This window comes from Lissotriton vulgaris, chromosome 8, assembly GCF_964263255.1.
Source record: "Lissotriton vulgaris chromosome 8, aLisVul1.2, whole genome shotgun sequence".
Taxonomy (NCBI): domain Eukaryota; kingdom Metazoa; phylum Chordata; class Amphibia; order Caudata; family Salamandridae; genus Lissotriton; species Lissotriton vulgaris.
Genome location: NC_141696.1, coordinates 155393400 through 155419540, shown reverse-complemented (window position 1 = coordinate 155419540; position 26141 = coordinate 155393400). Strand labels below are relative to the sequence as shown.

At 43.7% G+C, this 26141-nt stretch overlaps 21 non-coding genes across 21 annotated transcripts; all 21 read left to right on the top strand.

Moving 5' to 3' along the window:
• The first annotated feature begins 170 nt into the window (after positions 1-170).
• Positions 171-253, top strand: TRNAL-UAG (transfer RNA leucine (anticodon UAG)). The gene has a single exon. It is a non-coding gene; the product is annotated as a tRNA-Leu (tRNA).
• A 632-nt stretch (positions 254-885) lies between these two features.
• On the top strand, positions 886-968 carry TRNAL-CAG (transfer RNA leucine (anticodon CAG)). The gene has a single exon. It is a non-coding gene; the product is annotated as a tRNA-Leu (tRNA).
• Positions 969-3255: 2287 nt separating this feature from the next.
• On the top strand, positions 3256-3338 carry TRNAL-AAG (transfer RNA leucine (anticodon AAG)). Its single transcript has one exon. It is a non-coding gene; the product is annotated as a tRNA-Leu (tRNA).
• A 1024-nt stretch (positions 3339-4362) lies between these two features.
• TRNAL-UAG (transfer RNA leucine (anticodon UAG)) lies at positions 4363-4445 on the top strand. The gene has a single exon. It is a non-coding gene; the product is annotated as a tRNA-Leu (tRNA).
• Positions 4446-5076: 631 nt separating this feature from the next.
• On the top strand, positions 5077-5159 carry TRNAL-CAG (transfer RNA leucine (anticodon CAG)). Its single transcript has one exon. It is a non-coding gene; the product is annotated as a tRNA-Leu (tRNA).
• A 2289-nt stretch (positions 5160-7448) lies between these two features.
• TRNAL-AAG (transfer RNA leucine (anticodon AAG)) lies at positions 7449-7531 on the top strand. Its single transcript has one exon. It is a non-coding gene; the product is annotated as a tRNA-Leu (tRNA).
• A 1024-nt stretch (positions 7532-8555) lies between these two features.
• On the top strand, positions 8556-8638 carry TRNAL-UAG (transfer RNA leucine (anticodon UAG)). The gene has a single exon. It is a non-coding gene; the product is annotated as a tRNA-Leu (tRNA).
• Positions 8639-9269: 631 nt separating this feature from the next.
• On the top strand, positions 9270-9352 carry TRNAL-CAG (transfer RNA leucine (anticodon CAG)). Its single transcript has one exon. It is a non-coding gene; the product is annotated as a tRNA-Leu (tRNA).
• Positions 9353-11640: 2288 nt separating this feature from the next.
• Positions 11641-11723, top strand: TRNAL-AAG (transfer RNA leucine (anticodon AAG)). The gene has a single exon. It is a non-coding gene; the product is annotated as a tRNA-Leu (tRNA).
• A 1739-nt stretch (positions 11724-13462) lies between these two features.
• On the top strand, positions 13463-13545 carry TRNAL-CAG (transfer RNA leucine (anticodon CAG)). Its single transcript has one exon. It is a non-coding gene; the product is annotated as a tRNA-Leu (tRNA).
• Positions 13546-13737: 192 nt separating this feature from the next.
• TRNAL-AAG (transfer RNA leucine (anticodon AAG)) lies at positions 13738-13820 on the top strand. Its single transcript has one exon. It is a non-coding gene; the product is annotated as a tRNA-Leu (tRNA).
• Positions 13821-15558: 1738 nt separating this feature from the next.
• Positions 15559-15641, top strand: TRNAL-CAG (transfer RNA leucine (anticodon CAG)). Its single transcript has one exon. It is a non-coding gene; the product is annotated as a tRNA-Leu (tRNA).
• Positions 15642-15833: 192 nt separating this feature from the next.
• On the top strand, positions 15834-15916 carry TRNAL-AAG (transfer RNA leucine (anticodon AAG)). The gene has a single exon. It is a non-coding gene; the product is annotated as a tRNA-Leu (tRNA).
• Positions 15917-16940: 1024 nt separating this feature from the next.
• TRNAL-UAG (transfer RNA leucine (anticodon UAG)) lies at positions 16941-17023 on the top strand. Its single transcript has one exon. It is a non-coding gene; the product is annotated as a tRNA-Leu (tRNA).
• Positions 17024-17654: 631 nt separating this feature from the next.
• On the top strand, positions 17655-17737 carry TRNAL-CAG (transfer RNA leucine (anticodon CAG)). Its single transcript has one exon. It is a non-coding gene; the product is annotated as a tRNA-Leu (tRNA).
• A 2014-nt stretch (positions 17738-19751) lies between these two features.
• Positions 19752-19834, top strand: TRNAL-CAG (transfer RNA leucine (anticodon CAG)). The gene has a single exon. It is a non-coding gene; the product is annotated as a tRNA-Leu (tRNA).
• A 1300-nt stretch (positions 19835-21134) lies between these two features.
• On the top strand, positions 21135-21217 carry TRNAL-UAG (transfer RNA leucine (anticodon UAG)). The gene has a single exon. It is a non-coding gene; the product is annotated as a tRNA-Leu (tRNA).
• Positions 21218-21849: 632 nt separating this feature from the next.
• Positions 21850-21932, top strand: TRNAL-CAG (transfer RNA leucine (anticodon CAG)). The gene has a single exon. It is a non-coding gene; the product is annotated as a tRNA-Leu (tRNA).
• Positions 21933-23946: 2014 nt separating this feature from the next.
• On the top strand, positions 23947-24029 carry TRNAL-CAG (transfer RNA leucine (anticodon CAG)). The gene has a single exon. It is a non-coding gene; the product is annotated as a tRNA-Leu (tRNA).
• A 1299-nt stretch (positions 24030-25328) lies between these two features.
• Positions 25329-25411, top strand: TRNAL-UAG (transfer RNA leucine (anticodon UAG)). Its single transcript has one exon. It is a non-coding gene; the product is annotated as a tRNA-Leu (tRNA).
• A 632-nt stretch (positions 25412-26043) lies between these two features.
• TRNAL-CAG (transfer RNA leucine (anticodon CAG)) lies at positions 26044-26126 on the top strand. The gene has a single exon. It is a non-coding gene; the product is annotated as a tRNA-Leu (tRNA).
• Positions 26127-26141: the final 15 nt, after the last annotated feature.

Here is a 26141-nt window from a genome sequence, read left to right as displayed (position 1 = left end):
AGCATAAAAATTGTACACCTGTGAAATGAAATGCTTTCACATGTGATCTTCTGTGTTTATTGTCCTGTGCATAAAGTTGCACCTTGTGTTTGAAGGTTTAAATTATTTCAGGCTTGCATGGAGGCAGAAATTTATGAGTGACTTTTATACATTTCTTAAGACTCTGCACTGTCAGGATGGCCGAGTGGTCTAAGGCGCTGTGTTTAGGCCGCAGTCTCCTCTGGAGGCGTGGGTTCGAATCCCACTTCTGACATGACTTTTGGAGATGTAATCTCCTTTTTCAGGTTAACATCTGATGGAAGTTGCATCTGTTGGTCTTCACCTGGGATGTGATTCCGTCCTCATCTAGTCAAGAGAGCTGGGGTTTCTCATATATTTCGGTTGTATAAAGTCTTGCTGACAAAGTGCAGTCCTTACTATATGAGCATAGGACCCATGTAAGAGCTCATCTGGAAGAGTCATGCTCTTGTATGCCCTGGCCAGACAGGCCATGCAAATATGGAAGAATGCCTAGCATCTGGTAGACAGTTGGACTCCAGCACACTTACGGCAATTTCCTCAGGGCTGTGATCAGGGGCTGCTTAGATTTGCGTATTCCACCCTATGTTGTGACATTGAAATTCCTTGTTGAATTTGCTTTAGCTAGCCAAGAGGTGGCTGTTGACTCAATTTCAAAGCAGCTTTGGGCCGTTCAAGTGGCTGGTTAATAGCACTTTCTCTTTGTACGCCTTAAAGGTCTAAAGAGTTCTTCATAGGTACTGCTCTCTATGGATTGGTCAAAGATCTGTTGGAAGTACTTATAATAGGATAAATAAATTGAGGGCATGCCTTTTCGGTACCCCACTTGCATGGCTGTCTGGCCTGTGGAAGGTTCCACAAATGCAAGTCAGGATGGCCGAGTGGTCTAAGGCGCTGCGTTCAGGTCGCAGTCTCTTCTGGAGGCGTGGGTTCAAGTCCCACTTCTGACAATTGTGTTTACTCTACTTTTTTCTTGAGAGAGAAAAAATCTGATCATTTGCCTCACATGGGCTTATATGGTTGTCTACTTGGAAAAGTGCAGTGAGTTTTTTTCTTGCTCTAGCCACTCATGACCTAAGATGTGTGCTTTTTTTGTTTCACAATATCTTTCCCTCTCTGTAGATGATCAAGCAACATGTGGTCAGGATGGCCGAGTGGTCTAAGGCGCTGCGTTAAGGCCGCAGTCTCTCCTGGAGGCGTGGGCTCAAATCCCACTTCTGACAAAACTTTAAGTCCATTTTGTCTCTGAGTTCTTTTAGAATCTCAGCTAAAAATTGGCAGTGCATATAATATCTGAATAAGTAACAAACTTCAGTTTCAACTGCAAATTAATTTGCCCAATTCTGTCTTCAAGCTCGTATAATATTCTTCTAGCACTCGTGCTGTTTTATGTGTTTTTTGGGGGGTGCTTAAAAAGTCCCTTTTATTAATGAAATGGGTTACATTCAGTCTTGTGATATTTTTGGTTTCCAATAAGTAGATTGTTAATTTTATGTAACCTCATTTTCTAATGCTCCATTCAAGAGATGTTTCCACTATGAAATGCAGAGCAAGGGGAAAGAGCACAAGTGATAGAGCGAGTGAGTGAGAAGGGGTGTTGAGGAAGGAGAGAATGAAACAAAGACAGAGTGAGTGAACGGCAGGTAGGCCTAGAAGAGGAGACTAGAAGTGAAGGCGACATACTTTTCCCTGCTTTTGACCTCCCACCCATCCCAAACCGACCACAAACGTACCATCTATGCAACGTTGGTATGCAGAAATTCACGCCTCAGCCAGTGAGGGTAAGTCCCAGGCCAGGGGCTAGAGAGCAAAAGACTGCATGTGCTCAGACGTTCCCTGCTAGGGACAGTTGATCTGAAACAAGGTCTGCTCTCTTGTATCCAGCAAGGATCTAGAAATCCTGCATGAATCTGCAAGGCACAATGACAGCATACATTTGCATAATATGCCCCACCTTCTGCCTTCCTACTTCCTGTGCAGTAGTTGTTTGTGTAGAGAGAGAGGTCGCAGGCAAGGTAATTTTGTGAGTATAATACAGGACCCTAAATAGCTGGTGAGAGGTATGAGGTATTCTAAAAGCATAAAAATTGTACACCTGTGAAATGAAATGCTTTCACATGTGATCTTCTGTGTTTATTGACCTGTGCATAAAGTTGCACCTTGTGTTTGAAGGTTTAAATTATTTCAGGCTTGCATGGAGGCAGAAATTTCTGAGTGACTTTTATACATTTCTTAAGACTCTGCACTGTCAGGATGGCCGAGTGGTCTAAGGCGCTGTGTTTAGGCCGCAGTCTCCTCTGGAGGCGCGGGTTCAAATCCAACTTCTGACGTGACTTTTGGAGATGTAATCTCCTTTTTCAGGTTAACATCTGATGGAAGTTGCATCTGTTGGTCTTCACCTGGGATGTGATTCCGTCCTCATCTAGTCAAGAGAGCTGGGGTTTCTCATATATTTCGGTTGTATAAAGTCTTGCTGACAAAGTGCAGTCCTTACTATATGAGCATAGGACCCATGTAAGAGCTCATCTGGAAGAGTCATGCTCTTGTATGCCCTTGCCAGACAGGCCATGCAAATATGGAAGAATGCCTAGCATCTGGTAGACAGTTGGACTCCAGCACACTTACGGCAATTTCCTCAGGGCTGTGATCAGGGGCTGCTTAGATTTGCGTATTCCACCCTATGTTGTGACATTGAAATTCCTTGTTGAATTTGCTTTAGCTAGCCAAGAGGTGGCTGTTGACTCAATTTCAAAGCAGCTTTGGGCCTTTCAAGTGGCTGGTTAATAGCACTTTCTCTTTGTACGCCTTAAAGGTCTTAAGAGTTCTTCATAGGTACTGCTCTCTATGGATTGTTCAAAGATCTGTTGGAAGTACTTATAATAGGATAAATAAATTGAGGGCATGCCTTTTCGGTACCCCACTTGCATGGCTGTCTGGCCTGTGGAAGGTTCCACAAATGCAAGTCAGGATGGCGGAGTGGTCTAAGGTGCTGCGTTCAGGTCGCAGTCTCTTATGGAGGCGTGGGTTCAAATCCCACTTCTGACAATTGTGTGTTTACTCTACTTTTTTCTTGAGAGAGAAAAAATCAGATCATTTCCCTCACATGGGCTTATATGGTTGTCTACTTGGAAAAGTGCAGTGAGTTTTTTTCTTGCTCTAGCCACTCATGACCTAAGTTGTGTGCTTTTTTTGGTTCACAATATCTTTCCCTCTCTGTAGATGATCAAGCAACATGTGGTCAGGATGGCCGAGTGGTCTAAGGCGCTGCGTTAAGGCCGCAGTCTCTCCTGGAGGCGTGGGTTCGAATCCCACTTCTGACAAAACTTTAAGTCCATTTTGTCTCTGAGTTCTTTTAGAATCTCAGCTAAAAATTGGCAGTGCATATAATATCTGAATAAGTAACAAACTTCAGTTTCAACTGCAAATTAATTTGCCCAATTCTGTCTTCAAGCTCGTATAATATTCTTCTAGCACTCGTGGTGTTTTATGTGTTTTTTGGGGGGTGCTCAAAAAGTCCCTTTTATTAATGAAATGGGTTACAATCAGTCTTGTGATATTTTTGGTTTCCAATAAGTAGATTGTTAATTTTATGTAACCTCATTTTCCAATGCTCCATTCAAGAGATGTTTCCACTATGAAATGCAGAGCAAGGGGAAAGAGCACAAGTGATAGAGCGAGTGAGTGAGAAGGGGTGTTGAGGAAGGAGAGAATGAAACAAAGACAGAGTGAGTGAACGGCAGGTATGCCTAGAAGAGGAGACTAGAAGTGAAGGCGACATACTTTTCCCTGCTTTTGACCTCCCACCCATCCCAAACCGACCACAAACGTACCATCTATGCAACGTTGGTATGCAGAAATTCACGCCTCAGCCAGTGAGGGTGAGTCCCAGGCCAGGGGCTAGAGAGCAAAAGACTGCATGTGCTCAGACGTTCCCTGCTAGGGACAGTTGATCTGAAACAAGGTCTGCACTCTTGTATCCAGCAAGGATCTAGAAATCCTGCATGAATCTGCAAGGCACAATGACAGCACACATTCGCATAATATACCCCACCTTCTGCCTTCCTACTTCCTGTGCAGTAGTTGTTTGTGTAGAGAGAGAGGTCGCAGGCAAGGTAATTTTGTGAGTCGGATACAGGACCCTAAAAAGCTGGTGAGAGGTATGAGGTATTCTAAAAGCATAAAAATTGTACACCTGTGAAATGAAATGCTTTCACATGTGATCTTCTGTGTTTATTGTCCTGTGCATAAAGTTGCACCTTGTGTTTGAAGGTTTAAATTATTTCAGGCTTGCATGGAGGCAGAAATTTCTGAGTGACTTTTATACATTTCTTGAGACTCTGCTCTGTCAGGATGGCCGAGTGGTCTAAGGCGCTGTGTTTAGGCCGCAGTCTCCTCTGGAGGCGTGGGTTTGAATCCCACTTCTGACATGACTTTTGGAGATGTAATCTCCTTTTTCAGGTTAACATCTGATGGAAGTTGCATCTGTTGGTCTTCACCTGGGATGTGATTCCGTCCTCATCTAGTCAAGAGAGCTGGGGTTTCTCATATATTTCGGTTGTATAAAGTCTTGCTGACAAAGTGCAGTCCTTACTATATGAGCATAGGACCCATGTAAGAGCTCATCTGGAAGAGTCATGCTCTTGTATGCCCTGGCCAGACAGGCCATGCAAATATGGAAGAATGCCTAGCATCTGGTAGACAGTTGGACTCCAGCACACTTACGGCATTTCCTCAGGGCTGTGATCAGGGGCTGCTTAGATTTGCGTATTCCACCCTATGTTGTGACATTGAAATTCCTTGTTGAATTTGCTTTAGCTAGCCAAGAGGTGGCTGTTGACTCAATTTCAAAGCAGCTTTGGGCCGTTCAAGTGGCTGGTTAAAAGCACTTTCGCTTTGTACGCCTTAAAGGCATAAAGAGTTCTTCATAGGTACTGCTCTCTATGGATTGTTCAAAGATCTGTTGGAAGTACTTATAATAGGATAAATAAATTGAGGGCATGCTTTTTCGGTACCCCACTTGCATGGCTGTCTGGCCTGTGGAAGGTTCTATAAATGCAAGTCAGGATGGCCGAGTGGTCTAAGGCGCTGCGTTCAGGTCGCAGTCTCTTCTGGAGGCGTGGGTTCAAATCCCACTTCTGACAATTGTGTGTTTACTCTACTTTTTTCTTGAGAGAGAAAAAATCTGATCATTTCCTTCACATGGGCTTATATGGTTGTCTACTTGGAAAAGTGCAGTGAGTTTTTTTCTTGCTCTAGCCACTCATAACCTAAGATGTGTGCTTTTTTTGGTTCACAATATCTTTCCCTCTCTGTAGATGATCAAGCAACATGTGGTCAGGATGGCCGATTGGTCTAAGGCGCTGCTTTAAGGCCGCAGTCTCTCCTGGAGACGTGGGTTCGAATCCCACTTCTGAAAAAACTTTAAGTCCATTTTGTCTCTGAGTTCTTTTAGAATCTCAGCTAAAAATTGGCAGTGCATATAATATCTGAATAAGTAACAAACTTCAGTTTCAACTGCAAATTAATTTGCCCAATTCTGTCTTCAAGCTCGTATAATATTCTTCTAGCACTCGTGCTGTTTTATGTGTTTTTTGGGGGGTGCTTAAAAAGTCCCTTTTATTAATGAAATGGGTTACATTCAGTCTTGTGATATTTTTGGTTTCCAATAAGTAGATTGTTAATTTTATGTAACCTCATTTTCTAATGCTCCATTCAAGAGATGTTTCCACTATGAAATGCAGAGCAAGGGGAAAGAGCACAAGTGATAGAGCGAGTGAGTGAGAAGGGGTGTTGAGGAAGGAGAGAATGAAACAAAGACAGAGTGAGTGAACGGCAGGTAGGCCTAGAAGAGGAGACTAGAAGTGAAGGCGACATACTTTTCCATGCTTTTGACCTCCCACCCATCCCAAACCGACCACAAACGTACCATCTATGCAACGTTCGTATGCAGAAATTCACGCCTCAGCCAGTGAGGGTAAGTCCCAGGCCAGGGGCTAGAGAGCAAAAGACTGCATGTGCTCAGACGTTCCCTGCTAGGGACAGTTGATCTGAAACAAGGTCTGCTCTCTTGTATCCAGCAAGGATCTAGAAATCCTGCATGAATCTGCAAGGCACAATGACAGCATACATTTGCATAATATGCCCCACCTTCTGCCTTCCTACTTCCTGTGCAGTAGTTGTTTGTGTAGAGAGAGAGGTCGCAGGCAAGGTAATTTTGTGAGTATAATACAGGACCCTAAATAGCTGGTGAGAGGTATGAGGTATTCTAAAAGCATAAAAATTGTACACCTGTGAAATGAAATGCTTTCACATGTGATCTTCTGTGTTTATTGACCTCTGCATAAAGTTGCACCTTGTGTTTGAAGGTTTAAATTATTTCAGGCTTGCATGGAGGCAGAAATTTCTGAGTGACTTTTATACATTTCTTAAGACTCTGCACTGTCAGGATGGCCGAGTGGTCTAAGGCGCTGTGTTTAGGCCGCAGTCTCCTCTGGAGGCGCGGGTTCAAATCCAACTTCTGACGTGACTTTTGGAGATGTAATCTCCTTTTTCAGGTTAACATCTGATGGAAGTTGCATCTGTTGGTCTTCACCTGGGATGTGATTCCGTCCTCATCTAGTCAAGAGAGCTGGGGTTTCTCATATATTTCGGTTGTATAAAGTCTTGCTGACAAAGTGCAGTCCTTACTATATGAGCATAGGACCCATGTAAGAGCTCATCTGGAAGAGTCATGCTCTTGTATGCCCTTGCCAGACAGGCCATGCAAATATGGAAGAATGCCTAGCATCTGGTAGACAGTTGGACTCCAGCACACTTACGGCAATTTCCTCAGGGCTGTGATCAGGGGCTGCTTAGATTTGCGTATTCCACCCTATGTTGTGACATTGAAATTCCTTGTTGAATTTGCTTTAGCTAGCCAAGAGGTGGCTGTTGACTCAATTTCAAAGCAGCTTTGGGCCTTTCAAGTGGCTGGTTAATAGCACTTTCTCTTTGTACGCCTTAAAGGTCTTAAGAGTTCTTCATAGGTACTGCTCTCTATGGATTGTTCAAAGATCTGTTGGAAGTACTTATAATAGGATAAATAAATTGAGGGCATGCCTTTTCGGTACCCCACTTGCATGGCTGTCTGGCCTGTGGAAGGTTCCACAAATGCAAGTCAGGATGGCGGAGTGGTCTAAGGTGCTGCGTTCAGGTCGCAGTCTCTTATGGAGGCGTGGGTTCAAATCCCACTTCTGACAATTGTGTGTTTACTCTACTTTTTTCTTGAGAGAGAAAAAATCAGATCATTTCCCTCACATGGGCTTATATGGTTGTCTACTTGGAAAAGTGCAGTGAGTTTTTTTCTTGCTCTAGCCACTCATGACCTAAGTTGTGTGCTTTTTTTGGTTCACAATATCTTTCCCTCTCTGTAGATGATCAAGCAACATGTGGTCAGGATGGCCGAGTGGTCTAAGGCGCTGCGTTAAGGCCGCAGTCTCTCCTGGAGGCGTGGGTTCGAATCCCACTTCTGACAAAACTTTAAGTCCATTTTGTCTCTGAGTTCTTTTAGAATCTCAGCTAAAAATTGGCAGTGCATATAATATCTGAATAAGTAACAAACTTCAGTTTCAACTGCAAATTAATTTGCCCAATTCTGTCTTCAAGCTCGTATAATATTCTTCTAGCACTCGTGGTGTTTTATGTGTTTTTTGGGGGGTGCTCAAAAAGTCCCTTTTATTAATGAAATGGGTTACAATCAGTCTTGTGATATTTTTGGTTTCCAATAAGTAGATTGTTAATTTTATGTAACCTCATTTTCCAATGCTCCATTCAAGAGATGTTTCCACTATGAAATGCACAGCAAGGGGAAAGAGCACAAGTGATAGAGCGAGTGAGTGAGAAGGGGTGTTGAGGAAGGAGAGAATGAAACAAAGACAGAGTGAGTGAACGGCAGGTATGCCTAGAAGAGGAGACTAGAAGTGAAGGCGACATACTTTTCCCTGCTTTTGACCTCCCACCCATCCCAAACCGACCACAAACGTACCATCTATGCAACGTTGGTATGCAGAAATTCACGCCTCAGCCAGTGAGGGTGAGTCCCAGGCCAGGGGCTAGAGAGCAAAAGACTGCATGTGCTCAGACGTTCCCTGCTAGGGACAGTTGATCTGAAACAAGGTCTGCACTCTTGTATCCAGCAAGGATCTAGAAATCCTGCATGAATCTGCAAGGCACAATGACAGCACACATTCGCATAATATACCCCACCTTCTGCCTTCCTACTTCCTGTGCAGTAGTTGTTTGTGTAGAGAGAGAGGTCGCAGGCAAGGTAATTTTGTGAGTCGGATACAGGACCCTAAAAAGCTGGTGAGAGGTATGAGGTATTCTAAAAGCATAAAAATTGTACACCTGTGAAATGAAATGCTTTCACATGTGATCTTCTGTGTTTATTGTCCTGTGCATAAAGTTGCACCTTGTGTTTGAAGGTTTAAATTATTTCAGGCTTGCATGGAGGCAGAAATTTCTGAGTGACTTTTATACATTTCTTGAGACTCTGCTCTGTCAGGATGGCCGAGTGGTCTAAGGCGCTGTGTTTAGGCCGCAGTCTCCTCTGGAGGCGTGGGTTTGAATCCCACTTCTGACATGACTTTTGGAGATGTAATCTCCTTTTTCAGGTTAACATCTGATGGAAGTTGCATCTGTTGGTCTTCACCTGGGATGTGATTCCGTCCTCATCTAGTCAAGAGAGCTGGGGTTTCTCATATATTTCGGTTGTATAAAGTCTTGCTGACAAAGTGCAGTCCTTACTATATGAGCATAGGACCCATGTAAGAGCTCATCTGGAAGAGTCATGCTCTTGTATGCCCTGGCCAGACAGGCCATGCAAATATGGAAGAATGCCTAGCATCTGGTAGACAGTTGGACTCCAGCACACTTACGGCATTTCCTCAGGGCTGTGATCAGGGGCTGCTTAGATTTGCGTATTCCACCCTATGTTGTGACATTGAAATTCCTTGTTGAATTTGCTTTAGCTAGCCAAGAGGTGGCTGTTGACTCAATTTCAAAGCAGCTTTGGGCCGTTCAAGTGGCTGGTTAAAAGCACTTTCGCTTTGTACGCCTTAAAGGCATAAAGAGTTCTTCATAGGTACTGCTCTCTATGGATTGTTCAAAGATCTGTTGGAAGTACTTATAATAGGATAAATAAATTGAGGGCATGCTTTTTCGGTACCCCACTTGCATGGCTGTCTGGCCTGTGGAAGGTTCTATAAATGCAAGTCAGGATGGCCGAGTGGTCTAAGGCGCTGCGTTCAGGTCGCAGTCTCTTCTGGAGGCGTGGGTTCAAATCCCACTTCTGACAATTGTGTGTTTACTCTACTTTTTTCTTGAGAGAGAAAAAATCTGATCATTTCCTTCACATGGGCTTATATGGTTGTCTACTTGGAAAAGTGCAGTGAGTTTTTTTCTTGCTCTAGCCACTCATAACCTAAGATGTGTGCTTTTTTTGGTTCACAATATCTTTCCCTCTCTGTAGATGATCAAGCAACATGTGGTCAGGATGGCCGATTGGTCTAAGGCGCTGCTTTAAGGCCGCAGTCTCTCCTGGAGACGTGGGTTCGAATCCCACTTCTGAAAAAACTTTAAGTCCATTTTGTCTCTGAGTTCTTTTAGAATCTCAGCTAAAAATTGGCAGTGCATATAATATCTGAATAAGTAACAAACTTCAGTTTCAACTGCAAATTAATTTGCCCAATTCTGTCTTCAAGCTCGTATAATATTCTTCTAGCACTCGTGCTGTTTTATGTGTTTTTTGGGGGGTGCTTAAAAAGTCCCTTTTATTAATGAAATGGGTTACATTCAGTCTTGTGATATTTTTGGTTTCCAATAAGTAGATTGTTAATTTTATGTAACCTCATTTTCTAATGCTCCATTCAAGAGATGTTTCCACTATGAAATGCAGAGCAAGGGGAAAGAGCACAAGTGATAGAGCGAGTGAGTGAGAAGGGGTGTTGAGGAAGGAGAGAATGAAACAAAGACAGAGTGAGTGAACGGCAGGTAGGCCTAGAAGAGGAGACTAGAAGTGAAGGCGACATACTTTTCCATGCTTTTGACCTCCCACCCATCCCAAACCGACCACAAACGTACCATCTATGCAACGTTGGTATGCAGAAATTCACGCCTCAGCCAGTGAGGGTAAGTCCCAGGCCAGGGGCTAGAGAGCAAAAGACTGCATGTGCTCAGACGTTCCCTGCTAGGGACAGTTGATCTGAAACAAGGTCTGCTCTCTTGTATCCAGCAAGGATCTAGAAATCCTGCATGAATCTGCAAGGCACAATGACAGCATACATTTGCATAATATGCCCCACCTTCTGCCTTCCTACTTCCTGTGCAGTAGTTGTTTGTGTAGAGAGAGAGGTCGCAGGCAAGGTAATTTTGTGAGTATAATACAGGACCCTAAATAGCTGGTGAGAGGTATGAGGTATTCTAAAAGCATAAAAATTGTACACCTGTGAAATGAAATGCTTTCACATGTGATCTTCTGTGTTTATTGACCTGTGCATAAAGTTGCACCTTGTGTTTGAAGGTTTAAATTATTTCAGGCTTGCATGGAGGCAGAAATTTCTGAGTGACTTTTATACATTTCTTAAGACTCTGCACTGTCAGGATGGCCGAGTGGTCTAAGGCGCTGTGTTTAGGCCGCAGTCTCCTCTGGAGGCGCGGGTTCAAATCCAACTTCTGACGTGACTTTTGGAGATGTAATCTCCTTTTTCAGGTTAACATCTGATGGAAGTTGCATCTGTTGGTCTTCACCTGGGATGTGATTCCGTCCTCATCTAGTCAAGAGAGCTGGGGTTTCTCATATATTTCGGTTGTATAAAGTCTTGCTGACAAAGTGCAGTCCTTACTATATGAGCATAGGACCCATGTAAGAGCTCATCTGGAAGAGTCATGCTCTTGTATGCCCTGGCCAGACAGGCCATGCAAATATGGAAGAATGCCTAGCATCTGGTAGACAGTTGGACTCCAGCACGCTTACGGCAATTTCCTTAGGGCTGTGATCAGGGGCTGCTTAGATTTGCGTATTCCACCCTATGTTGTGACATTGAAATTCCTTGTTGAATTTGCTTTAGCTAGCCAAGAGGTGGCTGTTGACTCAATTTCAAAGCAGCTTTGGGCCTTTCAAGTGGCTGGTTAATAGCACTTTCTCTTTGTACGCCTTAAAGGTCTTAAGAGTTCTTCATAGGTACTGCTCTCTATGGATTGTTCAAAGATCTGTTGGAAGTACTTATAATAGGATAAATAAATTGAGGGCATGCCTTTTCGGTACCCCACTTGCATGGCTGTCTGGCCTGTGGAAGGTTCCACAAATGCAAGTCAGGATGGCCGAGTGGTCTAAGGTGCTGCGTTCAGGTCGCAGTCACTTCTGGAGGCGTGGGGTCAAATCCCACTTCTGACAATTGTGTGTTTACTCTACTTTTTTCTTGAGAGAGAAAAAATCAGATAATTTCCCTCACATGGGCTTATATGGTTGTCTACTTGGAAAAGTGCAGTGAGTTTTTTTCTTGCTCTAGCCACTCATGACCTAAGTTGTGTGCTTTTTTTGGTTCACAATATCTTTCCCTCTCTGTAGATGATCAGTCAAATGTGGTCAGGATGGCCGAGTGGTCTAAGGCGCTGCGTTAAGGGCGCAGTCTCTCCTGGAGGTGTGGGTTCGAATCCCACTTCTGACAAACCTTTAAGTCCATTTTGTCTCTGAGTTCTTTTAGAATCTCAGCTAAAAATTGGCAGTGCATATAATATCTGAATAAGTAACAAACTTCAGTTTCAACTGCAAATTAATTTGCCCAATTCTGTCTTCAAGCTCGTATAATATTCTTCTAGCACTCGTGGTGTTTTATGTGTTTTTTGGGGGGTGCTTAAAAAGTCCCTTTTATTAATGAAATGGGTTACATTCAGACTTGTGATATTTTTGGTTTCCAATAAGTAGATTGTTAATTTTATGTAACCTCATTTTCTAATGCTCCATTCAAGAGATGTTTCCACTATGAAATGCAGAGCAAGGGGAAAGAGCACAAGTGATAGAGCGAGTGAGTGAGAAGGGGTATTGAGGAAGGAGAGAATGAAACAAAGACAGAGTGAGTGAACGGCAGGTAGGCCTAGAAGAGGAGACTAGAAGTGAAGGCGACATACTTTTCCCTGCTTTTGACCTCCCACCCATCCCAAACCGACCACATACGTACCATCTATGCAACGTTGGTATGCAGAAATTCACGCCTCAGCCAGTGAGGGTAAGTCCCAGGCCAGGGGCTAGAGAGCAAAAGACTGCATGTGCTCAGACGTTCTCTGCTAGGGACAGTTGATCTGAAACAAGGTCTGCTCTCTTGTATCCAGCAAGGATCTAGAAATCCTGCATGAATCTGCAAGGCACAATGACAGCATACATTTGCATAATATGCCCCACCTTCTGCCTTCCTACTTCCTGTGCAGTAGTTGTTTGTGTAGAGAGAGAGGTCGCATGCAAGGTAATTTTGTGAGTAGGATACAGGACCCTAAATAGCTGGTGAGAGGTATGAGGTATTCTAAAAGCATAAAAATTGTACACCTGTGAAATGAAATGCTTTCACATGTGATCTTCTGTGTTTATTGTCCTGTGCATAAAGTTGCACCTTGTGTTTGAAGGTTTAAATTATTTCAGGCTTGCATGGAGGCAGAAATTTCTGAGTGACTTTTATACATTTCTTAAGACTCTGCACTGTCAGGATGGCCGAGTGGTCTAAGGCGCTGTGTTTAGGCCGCAGTCTCCTCTGGAGGCGTGGGTTCGAATCCCACTTCTGAAATGACTTTTGGAGATGTAATCTCCTTTTTCAGGTTAACATCTGATGGAAGTTGCATCTGTTGGTCTTCACCTGGGATGTGATTCCGTCCTCATCTAGTCAAGAGAGCTGGGGTTTCTCATATATTTCGGTTGTATAAAGTCTTGCTGACAAAGTGCAGTCCTTACTATATGAGCATAGGACACATGTAAGAGCTCATCTGGAAGAGTCATGCTCTTGTATGCCCTGGCCAGACAGGCCATGCAAATATGGAAGAATGCCTAGCATCTGGTAGACAGTTGGACTCCAGCACACTTACGGCAATTTCCTCAGGGCTGTGATCAGGGGCTGCTTAGATTTGCGTATTCCACCCTATGTTGTGACATTGAAATTCCTTGTTGAATTTGCTTTAGCTAGCCAAGAGGTGGCTGTTGACTCAATTTCAAAGCAGCTTTGGGCCGTTCAAGTGGCTGGTTAATAGCACTTTCTCTTTGTACGCCTTAAAGGTCTTAAGAGTTCTTCATAGGTACTGCTCTCTATGGATTGTTCAAAGATCTGTTGGAAGTACTTATAATAGGATAAATAAATTGAGGGCATGCCTTTTCGGTACCCCACTTGCATGGCTGTCTGGCCTGTGGAAGGTTCCACAAATGCAAGTCAGGATGGCCGAGTGGTCTAAGGCGCTGCGTTCAGGTCGCAGTCTCTTCTGGAGGCGTGGGTTCAAATCCCACTTCTGACAATTGTGTGTTTACTCTACTTTTTTCTTGAGAGAGAAAAAATCTGATCATTTGCCTCACATGGGCTTATATGGTTGTCTACTTGGAAAAGTGCAGTGAGTTTTTTTCTTGCTCTAGCCACTCATGACCTAAGATGTGTGCTTTTTTTGTTTCACAATATCTTCCCCTCTCTGTAGATGATCAAGCAACATGTGGTCAGGATGGCCGAGTGGTCTAAGGCGCTGCGTTAAGGCCGCAGTCTCTCCTGGAGGCGTGGGTTCAAATCCCACTTCTGACAAAACTTTAAGTCCATTTTGTCTCTGAGTTCTTTTAGAATCTCAGCTAAAAATTGGCAGTGCATATAATATCTGAATAAGTAACAAACTTCAGTTTCAACTGCAAATTAATTTGCCCAATTCTGTCTTCAAGCTCGTATAATATTCTTCTAGCACTCGTGGTGTTTTATGTGTTTTTTGGGGGGTGCTCAAAAAGTCCCTTTTATTAATGAAATGGGTTACATTCAGTCTTGTGATATTTTTGGTTTCCAATAAGTAGATTGTTAATTTTATGTAACCTCATTTTCTAATGCTCCATTCAAGAGATGTTTCCACTATGAAATGCAGAGCAAGGGGAAAGAGCACAAGTGATAGAGCGAGTGAGTGAGAAGGGGTGTTGAGGAAGGAAAGAATTAAACAAAGACAGAGTGAGTGAACGGCAGGTATGCCTAGAAGAGGAGACTAGAAGTGAAGGCGACATACTTTTCCCTGCTTTTGACCTCCCACCCATCCCAAACCGACCACAAACGTACCATCTATGCAACGTTGGTATGCAGAAATTCACGCCTCAGCCAGTGAGGGTGAGTCCCAGGCCAGGGGCTAGAGAGCAAAAGACTGCATGTGCTCAGACGTTCCCTGCTAGGGACAGTTGATCTGAAACAAGGTCTGCACTCTTGTATCCAGCAAGGATCTAGAAATCCTGCATGAATCTGCAAGGCACAATGACAGCACACATTTGCATAATATGCCCCACCTTCTGCCTTCCTACTTCCTGTGCAGTAGTTGTTTGTGTAGAGAGAGAGGTCGCAGGCAAGGTAATTTTGTGAGTCGGATATAGGACCCTAAAAAGCTGGTGAGAGGTATGAGGTATTCTAAAAGCATAAAAATTGTACACCTGTGAAATAAAATGCTTTCACATGTGATCTTCTGTGTTTATTGTCCTGTGCATAAAGTTGCACCTTGTGTTTGAAGGTTTAAATTATTTCAGGCTTGCATGGAGGCAGAAATTTCTGAGTGACTTTTATACATTTCTTAAGACTCTGCTCTGTCAGGATGGCCGAGTGGTCTAAGGCGCTGTGTTTAGGCCGCAGTCTCCTCTGGAGACGTGGGTTCGAATCCCACTTCAGACATGACTTTGGAGATGTAATCTCCTTTTTCAGGTTAACTTCTGATGGAAGTTGCATCTGTTGGTCTTCACCTGGGATGTGATTCCGTCCTCATCTAGTCAAGAGAGCTGGGGTTTCTCATATATTTCGGTTGTATAAAGTCTTGCTGACAAAGTGCAGTCCTTACTATATGAGCATAGGACCCATGTAAGAGCTCATCTGGAAGAGTCATGCTCTTGTATGCCCTGGCCAGACAGGCCATGCAAATATGGAAGAATGCCTAGCATCTGGTAGACAGTTGGACTCCAGCACACTTACGGCAATTTCCTCAGGGCTGTGATCAGGGGCTGCTTAGATTTGCGTATTCCACCCTATGTTGTGACATTGAAATTCCTTGTTGAATTTGCTTTAGCTAGCCAAGAGGTGGCTGTTGACTCAATTTCAAAGCAGCTTTGGGCCTTTCAAGTGGCTGGTTAATAGCACTTTCTCTTTGTACGCCTTAAAGGTCTAAAGAGTTCTTCATAGGTACTGCTCTCTATGGATTGTTCAAAGATCTGTTGGAAGTACTTATAATAGGATAAATAAATTGAGGGCATGCCTTTTCGGTACCCCACTTGCATGGCTGTCTGGCCTGTGGAAGGTTCCACAAATGCAAGTCAGGATGGCCGAGTGGTCTAAGGCGCTGCGTTCAGGTCGCAGTCTCTTCTGGAGGTGTGGGTTCAAATCCCACTTCTGACAATTGTGTGTTTACTCTACTTTTTTCTTGGGAGAGAAAAAATCAGATCATTTCCCTCACATGGGCTTATATGGTTGTCTACTTGGAAAAGTGCAGTGAGTTTTTTTCTTGCTCTAGCCACTCATGACCTAAGATGTGTGCTTTTTTTGGTTCACAATATCTTTCCCTCTCTGTAGATGATCAAGCAATGTGTGGTCAGGATGGCCGAGTGGTCTAAGGCGCTGCGTTAAGGCCGCAGTCTCTCCTGGAGGCGTGGGTTCGAATCCCACTTCTGACAAACCTTTTAGTCCATTTTGTCTCTGAGTTCTTTTAGAATCTCAGCTAAAAATTGGCAGTGCATATAATATCTGAATAAGTAACAAACTTCAGTTTCAACTGCAAATTAATTTGCCCAATTCTGTCTTCAAGCTCGTATAATATTCTTCCAGCACTCGTGGTGTTTTATGTGTTTTTTGGGGGGTGCTTAAAAAGTCCCTTTTATTAATGAAATGGGTTACATTCAGACTTGTGATATTTTTGGTTTCCAATAAGTAGATTGTTCATTTTATGTAACCTCATTTTCTAATGCTCCATTCAAGAGATGTTTCCACTATGAAATGCAGAGCAAGGGGAAAGAGCACAAGTGATAGAGCGAGTGAGTGAGAAGGGGTGTTGAGGAAGGAGAGAATGAAACAAAGACAGAGTGAGTGAACGGCAGGTAGGTCTAGAAGAGGAGACTAGAAGTGAAGGCGACATACTTTTCCCTGCTTTTGACCTCCCACCCATCCCAAACCGACCACATACGTACCATCTATGCAACGTTGGTATGCAGAAATTCACGCCTCAGCCAGTGAGGGTAAGTCCCAAGCCAGGGGCTAGAGAGCAAAAGACTGCATGTGCTCAGACGTTCCCTGCTAGGGACAGTTGATCTGAAACAAGGTCTGCTCTCTTGTATCCAGCAAGGATCTAGAAATCCTGCATGAATCTGCAAGGCACAATGACAGCACACATTCGCATAATATACCCCACCTTCTGCCTTCCTACTTCCTGTGCAGTAGTTGTTTGTGTAGAGAGAGAGGTCGCAGGCAAGGTAATTTTGTGAGTCGGATACAGGACCCTAAAAAGCTGGTGAGAGGTATGAGGTATTCTAAAAGCATAAAAATTGTACACCTGTGAAATGAAATGCTTTCACATGTGATCTTCTGTGTTTATTGTCCTGTGCATAAAGTTGCACCTTGTGTTTGAAGGTTTAAATTATTTCAGGCTTGCATGGAGGCAGAAATTTCTGAGTGACTTTTATACATTTCTTGAGACTCTGCTCTGTCAGGATGGCCGAGTGGTCTAAGGCGCTGTGTTTAGGCCGCAGTCTCCTCTGGAGGCGTGGGTTTGAATCCCACTTCTGACATGACTTTTGGAGATGTAATCTCCTTTTTCAGGTTAACATCTGATGGAAGTTGCATCTGTTGGTCTTCACCTGGGATGTGATTCCGTCCTCATCTAGTCAAGAGAGCTGGGGTTTCTCATATATTTCGGTTGTATAAAGTCTTGCTGACAAAGTGCAGTCCTTACTATATGAGCATAGGACCCATGTAAGAGCTCATCTGGAAGAGTCATGCTCTTGTATGCCCTGGCCAGACAGGCCATGCAAATATGGAAGAATGCCTAGCATCTGGTAGACAGTTGGACTCCAGCACACTTACGGCATTTCCTCAGGGCTGTGATCAGGGGCTGCTTAGATTTGCGTATTCCACCCTATGTTGTGACATTGAAATTCCTTGTTGAATTTGCTTTAGCTAGCCAAGAGGTGGCTGTTGACTCAATTTCAAAGCAGCTTTGGGCCGTTCAAGTGGCTGGTTAAAAGCACTTTCGCTTTGTACGCCTTAAAGGCATAAAGAGTTCTTCATAGGTACTGCTCTCTATGGATTGTTCAAAGATCTGTTGGAAGTACTTATAATAGGATAAATAAATTGAGGGCATGCTTTTTCGGTACCCCACTTGCATGGCTGTCTGGCCTGTGGAAGGTTCTATAAATGCAAGTCAGGATGGCCGAGTGGTCTAAGGCGCTGCGTTCAGGTCGCAGTCTCTTCTGGAGGCGTGGGTTCAAATCCCACTTCTGACAATTGTGTGTTTACTCTACTTTTTTCTTGAGAGAGAAAAAATCTGATCATTTCCTTCACATGGGCTTATATGGTTGTCTACTTGGAAAAGTGCAGTGAGTTTTTTTCTTGCTCTAGCCACTCATAACCTAAGATGTGTGCTTTTTTTGGTTCACAATATCTTTCCCTCTCTGTAGATGATCAAGCAACATGTGGTCAGGATGGCCGATTGGTCTAAGGCGCTGCTTTAAGGCCGCAGTCTCTCCTGGAGACGTGGGTTCGAATCCCACTTCTGAAAAAACTTTAAGTCCATTTTGTCTCTGAGTTCTTTTAGAATCTCAGCTAAAAATTGGCAGTGCATATAATATCTGAATAAGTAACAAACTTCAGTTTCAACTGCAAATTAATTTGCCCAATTCTGTCTTCAAGCTCGTATAATATTCTTCTAGCACTCGTGCTGTTTTATGTGTTTTTTGGGGGGTGCTTAAAAAGTCCCTTTTATTAATGAAATGGGTTACATTCAGTCTTGTGATATTTTTGGTTTCCAATAAGTAGATTGTTAATTTTATGTAACCTCATTTTCTAATGCTCCATTCAAGAGATGTTTCCACTATGAAATGCAGAGCAAGGGGAAAGAGCACAAGTGATAGAGCGAGTGAGTGAGAAGGGGTGTTGAGGAAGGAGAGAATGAAACAAAGACAGAGTGAGTGAACGGCAGGTAGGCCTAGAAGAGGAGACTAGAAGTGAAGGCGACATACTTTTCCATGCTTTTGACCTCCCACCCATCCCAAACCGACCACAAACGTACCATCTATGCAACGTTGGTATGCAGAAATTCACGCCTCAGCCAGTGAGGGTAAGTCCCAGGCCAGGGGCTAGAGAGCAAAAGACTGCATGTGCTCAGACGTTCCCTGCTAGGGACAGTTGATCTGAAACAAGGTCTGCTCTCTTGTATCCAGCAAGGATCTAGAAATCCTGCATGAATCTGCAAGGCACAATGACAGCATACATTTGCATAATATGCCCCACCTTCTGCCTTCCTACTTCCTGTGCAGTAGTTGTTTGTGTAGAGAGAGAGGTCGCAGGCAAGGTAATTTTGTGAGTATAATACAGGACCCTAAATAGCTGGTGAGAGGTATGAGGTATTCTAAAAGCATAAAAATTGTACACCTGTGAAATGAAATGCTTTCACATGTGATCTTCTGTGTTTATTGACCTGTGCATAAAGTTGCACCTTGTGTTTGAAGGTTTAAATTATTTCAGGCTTGCATGGAGGCAGAAATTTCTGAGTGACTTTTATACATTTCTTAAGACTCTGCACTGTCAGGATGGCCGAGTGGTCTAAGGCGCTGTGTTTAGGCCGCAGTCTCCTCTGGAGGCGCGGGTTCAAATCCAACTTCTGACGTGACTTTTGGAGATGTAATCTCCTTTTTCAGGTTAACATCTGATGGAAGTTGCATCTGTTGGTCTTCACCTGGGATGTGATTCCGTCCTCATCTAGTCAAGAGAGCTGGGGTTTCTCATATATTTCGGTTGTATAAAGTCTTGCTGACAAAGTGCAGTCCTTACTATATGAGCATAGGACCCATGTAAGAGCTCATCTGGAAGAGTCATGCTCTTGTATGCCCTGGCCAGACAGGCTATGCAAATATGGAAGAATGCCTAGCATCTGGTAGACAGTTGGACTCCAGCACACTTACGGCAATTTCCTCAGGGCTGTGATCAGGGGCTGCTTAGATTTGCGTATTCCACCCTATGTTGTGACATTGAAATTCCTTGTTGAATTTGCTTTAGCTAGCCAAGAGGTGGCTGTTGACTCAATTTCAAAGCAGCTTTGGGCTGTTCAAGTGGCTGGTTAATAGCACTTTCTCTTTGTACGCCTTAAAGGTCTAAAGAGTTCTTCATAGGTACTGCTCTCTATGGATTGTTCAAAGATCTGTTGGAAGTACTTATAATAGGATAAATAAATTGAGGGCATGCCTTTTCGGTACCCCACTTGCATGGCTGTCTGGCCTGTGGAAGGTTCCACAAATGCAAGTCAGGATGGCCGAGTGGTCTAAGGCGCTGCGTTCAGGTCGCAGTCTCTTCTGGAGGCGTGGGTTCAAATCCCACTTCTGACAATTGTGTGTTTACTCTACTTTTTTCTTGAGAGAGAAAAAATCTGATCATTTCCCTCACATGGGCTTATATGGTTGTCTACTTGGAAAAGTGCACTGAGTTTTTTTCTTGCTCTAGCCACTCATGACCTAAGATGTGTGCTTTTTTTGTTTCACAATATCTTTCCCTCTCTGTAGATGATCAAGCAACATGTGGTCAGGATGGCCGAGTGGTCTAAGGCGCTGCGTTAAGGCCGCAGTCTCTCCTGGAGGCGTGTGTTCGAATCCCACTTCTGACAAAACTTTAAGTCCATTTTGTCTCTGAGTTCTTTTAGAATCTCAGCTAAAAATAGGCAGTGCATAAAATATCTGAATAAGTAACAAACTTCAGTTTCAACTGCAAATTAATTTGCCCAATTCTGTCTTCAAGCTCGTATAATATTCTTCTAGCACTCGTGGTGTTTTATGTGTTTTTTGGGGGGTGCTTAAAAAGTCCCTTTTATTAATGAAACGGGTTACATTCAGACTTGTGATATTTTTTGGTTTCCAATAAGTAGATTGTTAATTTTATGTAACCTCATTTTCTAATGCTCCATTCAAGAGATGTTTCCACTATGAAATGCAGAGCAAGGGGAAAGAGCACAAGTGATAGAGCGAGTGAGTGAGAAGGGGTGTTGAGGAAGGAGAGAATGAAACAAAGACAGAGTGAGTGAACGGCAGGTAGGCCTAGAAGAGGAGACTAGAAGTGAAGGCGACATACTTTTCCCTGCTTTTGACCTCCCACCCATCCCAAACCGACCACATACGTACCATCTATGCAACGTTGGTATGCAGAAATTCACGCCTCAGCCAGTGAGGGTAAGTCCCAAGCCAGGGGCTAGAGAGCAAAAGACTGCATGTGCTCAGACGTTCCCTGCTAGGGACAGTTGATCTGAAACAAGGTCTGCTCTCTTGTATCCAGCAAGGATCTAGAAATCCTGCATGAATCTGCAAGGCACAATGACAGCATACATTTGCATAATATGCCCCACCTTCTGCCTTCCTACTTCCTGTGCAGTAGTTGTTTGTGTAGAGAGAGAGGTCGCATGCAAGGTAATTTTCTGAGTAGGATACAGGACCCTAAATAGCTGGTGAGAGGTATGAGGTATTCTAAAAGCATAAAAATTGTACACCTGTGAAATGAAATGCTTTCACATGTGATCTTCTGTGTTTATTGTCCTGTGCATAAAGTTGCACCTTGTGTTTGAAGGTTTAAATTATTTCAGGCTTGCATGGAGGCAGAAATTTCTGAGTGACTTTTATACATTTCTTCAGACTCTGCACTGTCAGGATGGCCGAGTGGTCTAAGGCGCTGTGTTTAGGCTGCAGTCTCCTCTGGAGGTGTGGGTTCGAATCCCACTTCTGACATGACTTTTGGAGATGTAATCTCCTTTTTCAGGTTAACATCTGATGGAAGTTGCATCTGTTGGTCCTCACCTGGGATGTGATTCCGTCCTCATCTAGTCAAGAGAGCTGGGGTTTCTCATATATTTCGGTTGTATAAAGTCTTGCTGACAAAGTGCAGTCCTTACTATATGAGCATAGGACCCATGTAAGAGCTCATCTGGAAGAGTCATGCTCTTGTATGCCCTGGCCAGACAGGCCATGCAAATATGGAAGAATGCCTAGCATCTGGTAGACAGTTGGACTCCAGCACACTTACGGCAATTTCCTCAGGGCTGTGATCAGGGGCTGCTTAGATTTGCGTATTCCACCCTATGTTGTGACATTGAAATTCCTTGTTGAATTTGCTTTAGCTAGCCAAGAGGTGGCTGTTGACTCAATTTCAAAGCAGCTTTGGGCCGTTCAAGTGGCTGGTTAATTGCACTTTCTCTTTGTACGCCTTAAAGGTCTAAAGAGTTCTTCATAGGTACTGCTCTCTATGGATTGTTCAAAGATCTGTTGGAAGTACTTATAATAGGATAAATAAATTGAGGGCATGCCTTTTCGGTACCCCACTTGCATGGCTGTCTGGCCTGTGGAAGGTTCCACAAATGCAAGTCAGGATGGCCGAGTGGTCTAAGGCGCTGCGTTCAGGTCGCAGTCTCTTCTGGAGGCGTGGGTTCAAATCCCACTTCTGACAATTGTGTGTTTACTCTACTTTTTTCTTGAGAGAGAAAAAATCTGATCAGTTCCCTCACATGGGCTTATATGGTTGTCTACTTGGAAAAGTGCAGTGAGTTTTTTTCTTGCTCTAGCCACTCATGACCTAAGATGTGTGCTTTTTTTGTTTCACAATATCTTTCCCTCTCTGTAGATGATCAAGCAACATGTGGTCAGGATGGCCGAGTGGTCTAAGGCGCTGCGTTAAGGCTGCAGTCTCTCCTGGAGGCGTGTGTTCGAATCCCACTTCTGGCAAAACTTTAAGTCCATTTTGTCTCTGAGTTCTTTTAGAATCTCAGCTAAAAATTGGCAGTGCATAAAATATCTGAATAAGTAACAAACTTCAGTTTCAACTGCAAATTAATTTGCCCAATTCTGTCTTCAAGCTCGTATAATATTCTTCTAGCACTCGTGGTGTTTTATGTGTTTTTTGGGGGGTGCTTAAAAAGTCCCTTTTATTAATGAAATGGGTTACATTCAGTCTTGTGATATTTTTGGTTTCCAATAAGTAGATTGTTAATTTTATGTAACCTCATTTTCTAATGCTCCATTCAAGAGATGTTTCCACTATGAAATGCAGAGCAAGGGGAAAGAGCACAAGTGATAGAGCGAGTGAGTGAGAAGGGGTGTTGAGGAAGGAGAGAATGAAACAAAGACAGAGTGAGTGAACGGCAGGTAGGCCTAGAAGAGGAGACTAGAAGTGAAGGCGACATACTTTTCCCTGCTTTTGACCTCCCACCCATCCCAAACCGACCACAAACGTACCATCTATGCAACGTTGGTATGCAGAAATTCACGCCTCAGCCAGTGAGGGTGAGTCCCAGGCCAGGGGCTAGAGAGCAAAAGACTGCATGTGCTCAGACGTTCCCTGCTAGGGACAGTTGATCTGAAACAAGGTCTGCTCTCTTGTATCCAGCAAGGATCTAGAAATCCTGCATGAATCTGCAAGGCACAATGACAGCATACATTTGCATAATATGCCCCACCTTCTGCCTTCCTACTTCCTGTGCAGGAGTTGCTTGTGTAGAGAGAGAGGTCGCAGGCAAGGTAATTTTGTGAGTAGGATACAGGACCCTAAATAGCTGGTGAGAGGTATGAGGTATTCTAAAAGCATAAAAATTGTACACCTGTGAAATGAAATACTTTCACATGTGATCTTCTGTGTTTATTGTCCTGTGCATAAAGTTGCACCTTGTGTTTGAAGGTTCAAATTATTTCAGGCTTGCATGGAGGCAGAAATTTCTGAGTGACTTTTATACATTTCTTAAGACTCTGCACTGTCAGGATGGCCGAGTGGTCTAAGGCACTGTGTTTAGGCCGGAGTCTCCTCTGGAAGCGTGGGTTCGAATCCCACTTCTGACATGACTTTTGGAGATGTAATCTCCTTTTTCAGGTTAACATCTGATGGAAGTTGCATCTGTTGGTCTTCACCTGGGATGTGATTCCGTCCTCATCTAGTCAAGAGAGCTGGGGTTTCTCATATATTTCGGTTGTATAAAGTCTTGCTGACAAAGTGCAGTCCTTACTATATGAGCATAGGACCCATGTAAGAGCTCATCTGGAAGAGTCATGCTCTTGTATGCCCTGGCCAGACAGGCCATGCAAATATGGAAGAATGCCTAGCATCTGGTAGACAGTTGGACTCCAGCACACTTACGGCAATTTCCTCAGGGCTGTGATCAGGGGCTGCTTAGATTTGCGTATTCCACCCTATGTTGTGACATTGAAATTCCTTGTTGAATTTGCTTTAGCTAGCCAAGAGGTGGCTGTTGACTCAATTTCAAAGCAGCTTTGGGCCGTTCAAGTGGCTGGTTAATAGCACTTTCTCTTTGTACGCCTTAAAGGCATAAAGAGTTCTTCATAGGTACTGCTCTCTATGGATTGTTCAAAGATCTGTTGGAAGCACTTATAATAGGATAAATAAATTGAGGGCATGCTTTTTCGGTACCCCACTTGCATGGCTGTCTGGCCTGTGGAAGGTTCTGTAAATGCAAGTCAGGATGGCCGAGTGGTCTAAGGCGCTGGGTTCAGGTCGCAGTCTCTTCTGGAGGCGTGGGTTCAAATCCCACTTCTGACAATTGTGTGTTTACTCTACTTTTTTCTTGAGAGAGAAAAAATCTGATCATTTCCTTCACATGGGCTTATATGGTTGTCTACTTGGAAAAGTGCAGTGAGTTTTTTTCTTGCTCTAGCCACTCATAACCTAAGATGTGTGCTTTTTTTGGTTCACAATATCTTTCCCTCTTTGTAGATGATCAAGCAACATGTGGTCAGGATGGCCGATTGGTCTAAGGCGCTGCGTTAAGGCCGCAGTCTCTCCTGGAGACGTGGGTTCGAATCCCACTTCTGACAAAACTTTAAGTCCATTTTGTCTCTGAGTTCTTTTAGAATCTCAGCTAAAAATTGGCAGTGCATATAATATCTGAATAAGTAACAAACTTCAGTTTCAACTGCAAATTAATTTGCCCAATTCTGTCTTCAAGCTCGTATAATATTCTTCTAGCACTCGTGCTGTTTTATGTGTTTTTTGGGGGGGGCTTAAAAAGTCCCTTTTATTAATGAAATGGGTTACATTCAGTCTTGTGATATTTTTGGTTTCCAATAAGTAGATTGTTAATTTTATGTAACCTCATTTTCTAATGCTCCATTCAAGAGATGTTTCCACTATGAAATGCAGAGCAAGGGGAAAGAGCACAAGTGATAGAGCGAGTGAGTGAGAAGGGGTGTTGAGGAAGGAGAGAATGAAACAAAGACAGAGTGAGTGAACGGCAGGTAGGCCTAGAAGAGGAGACTAGAAGTGAAGGCGACATACTTTTCCATGCTTTTGACCTCCCACCCATCCCAAACCGACCACAAACGTACCATCTATGCAACGTTGGTATGCAGAAATTCACGCCTCAGCCAGTGAGGGTAAGTCCCAGGCCAGGGGCTAGAGAGCAAAAGACTGCATGTGCTCAGACGTTCCCTGCTAGGGACAGTTGATCTGAAACAAGGTCTGCTCTCTTGTATCCAGCAAGGATCTAGAAATCCTGCATGAATCTGCAAGGCACAATGACAGCATACATTTGCATAATATGCCCCACCTTCTGCCTTCCTACTTCCTGTGCAGTAGTTGTTTGTGTAGAGAGAGAGGTCGCAGGCAAGGTAATTTTGTGAGTCGGATACAGGACCCTAAAAATCTGGTGAGAGGTATGAGGTATTCTAAAAGCATAAAAATTGTACACCTGTGAAATGAAATGCTTTCACATGTGATCTTCTGTGTTTATTGTCCTGTGCATAAAGTTGCACCTTGTGTTTGAAGGTTTAAATTATTTCAGGCTTGCATGGAGGCAGACATTTCTGAGTGACTTTTATACATTTCTTGAGACTCTGCTCTGTCAGGATGGCCGAGTGGTCTAAGGCGCTGTGTTTAGGCCGCAGTCTCCTCTGGAGGCGTGGGTTTGAATCCCACTTCTGACATGACTTTTGGAGATGTAATCTCCTTTTTCAGGTTAACATCTGATGGAAGTTGCATCTGTTGGTCTTCACCTGGGATGTGATTCCGTCCTCATCTAGTCAAGAGAGCTGGGGTTTCTCATATATTTCGGTTGTATAAAGTCTTGCTGACAAAGTGCAGTCCTTACTATATGAGCATAGGACCCATGTAAGAGCTCATCTGGAAGAGTCATGCTCTTGTATGCCCTGGCCAGACAGGCCATGCAAATATGGAAGAATGCCTAGCATCTGGTAGACAGTTGGACTCCAGCCCACTTACGGCAATTTCCTCAGGGCTGTGATCAGGGGCTGCTTAGATTTGCGTATTCCACCCTATGTTGTGACATTGAAATTCCTTGTTGAATTTGCTTTAGCTAGCCAAGAGGTGGCTGTTGACTCAATTTCAAAGCAGCTTTGGGCCGTTCAAGTGGCTGGTTAATAGCACTTTCTCTTTGTACGCCTTAAAGGCATAAAGAGTTCTTCATAGGTACTGCTCTCTATGGATTGTTCAAAGATCTGTTGGAAGTACTTATAATAGGATAAATAAATTGAGGGCATGCTTTTTCGGTACCCCACTTGCATGGCTGTCTGGCCTGTGGAAGGTTCTATAAATGCAAGTCAGGATGGCCGAGTGGTCTAAGGCGCTGCGTTCAGGTCGCAGTCTCTTCTGGAGGCGTGGGTTCAAATCCCACTTCTGACAATTGTGTGTTTACTC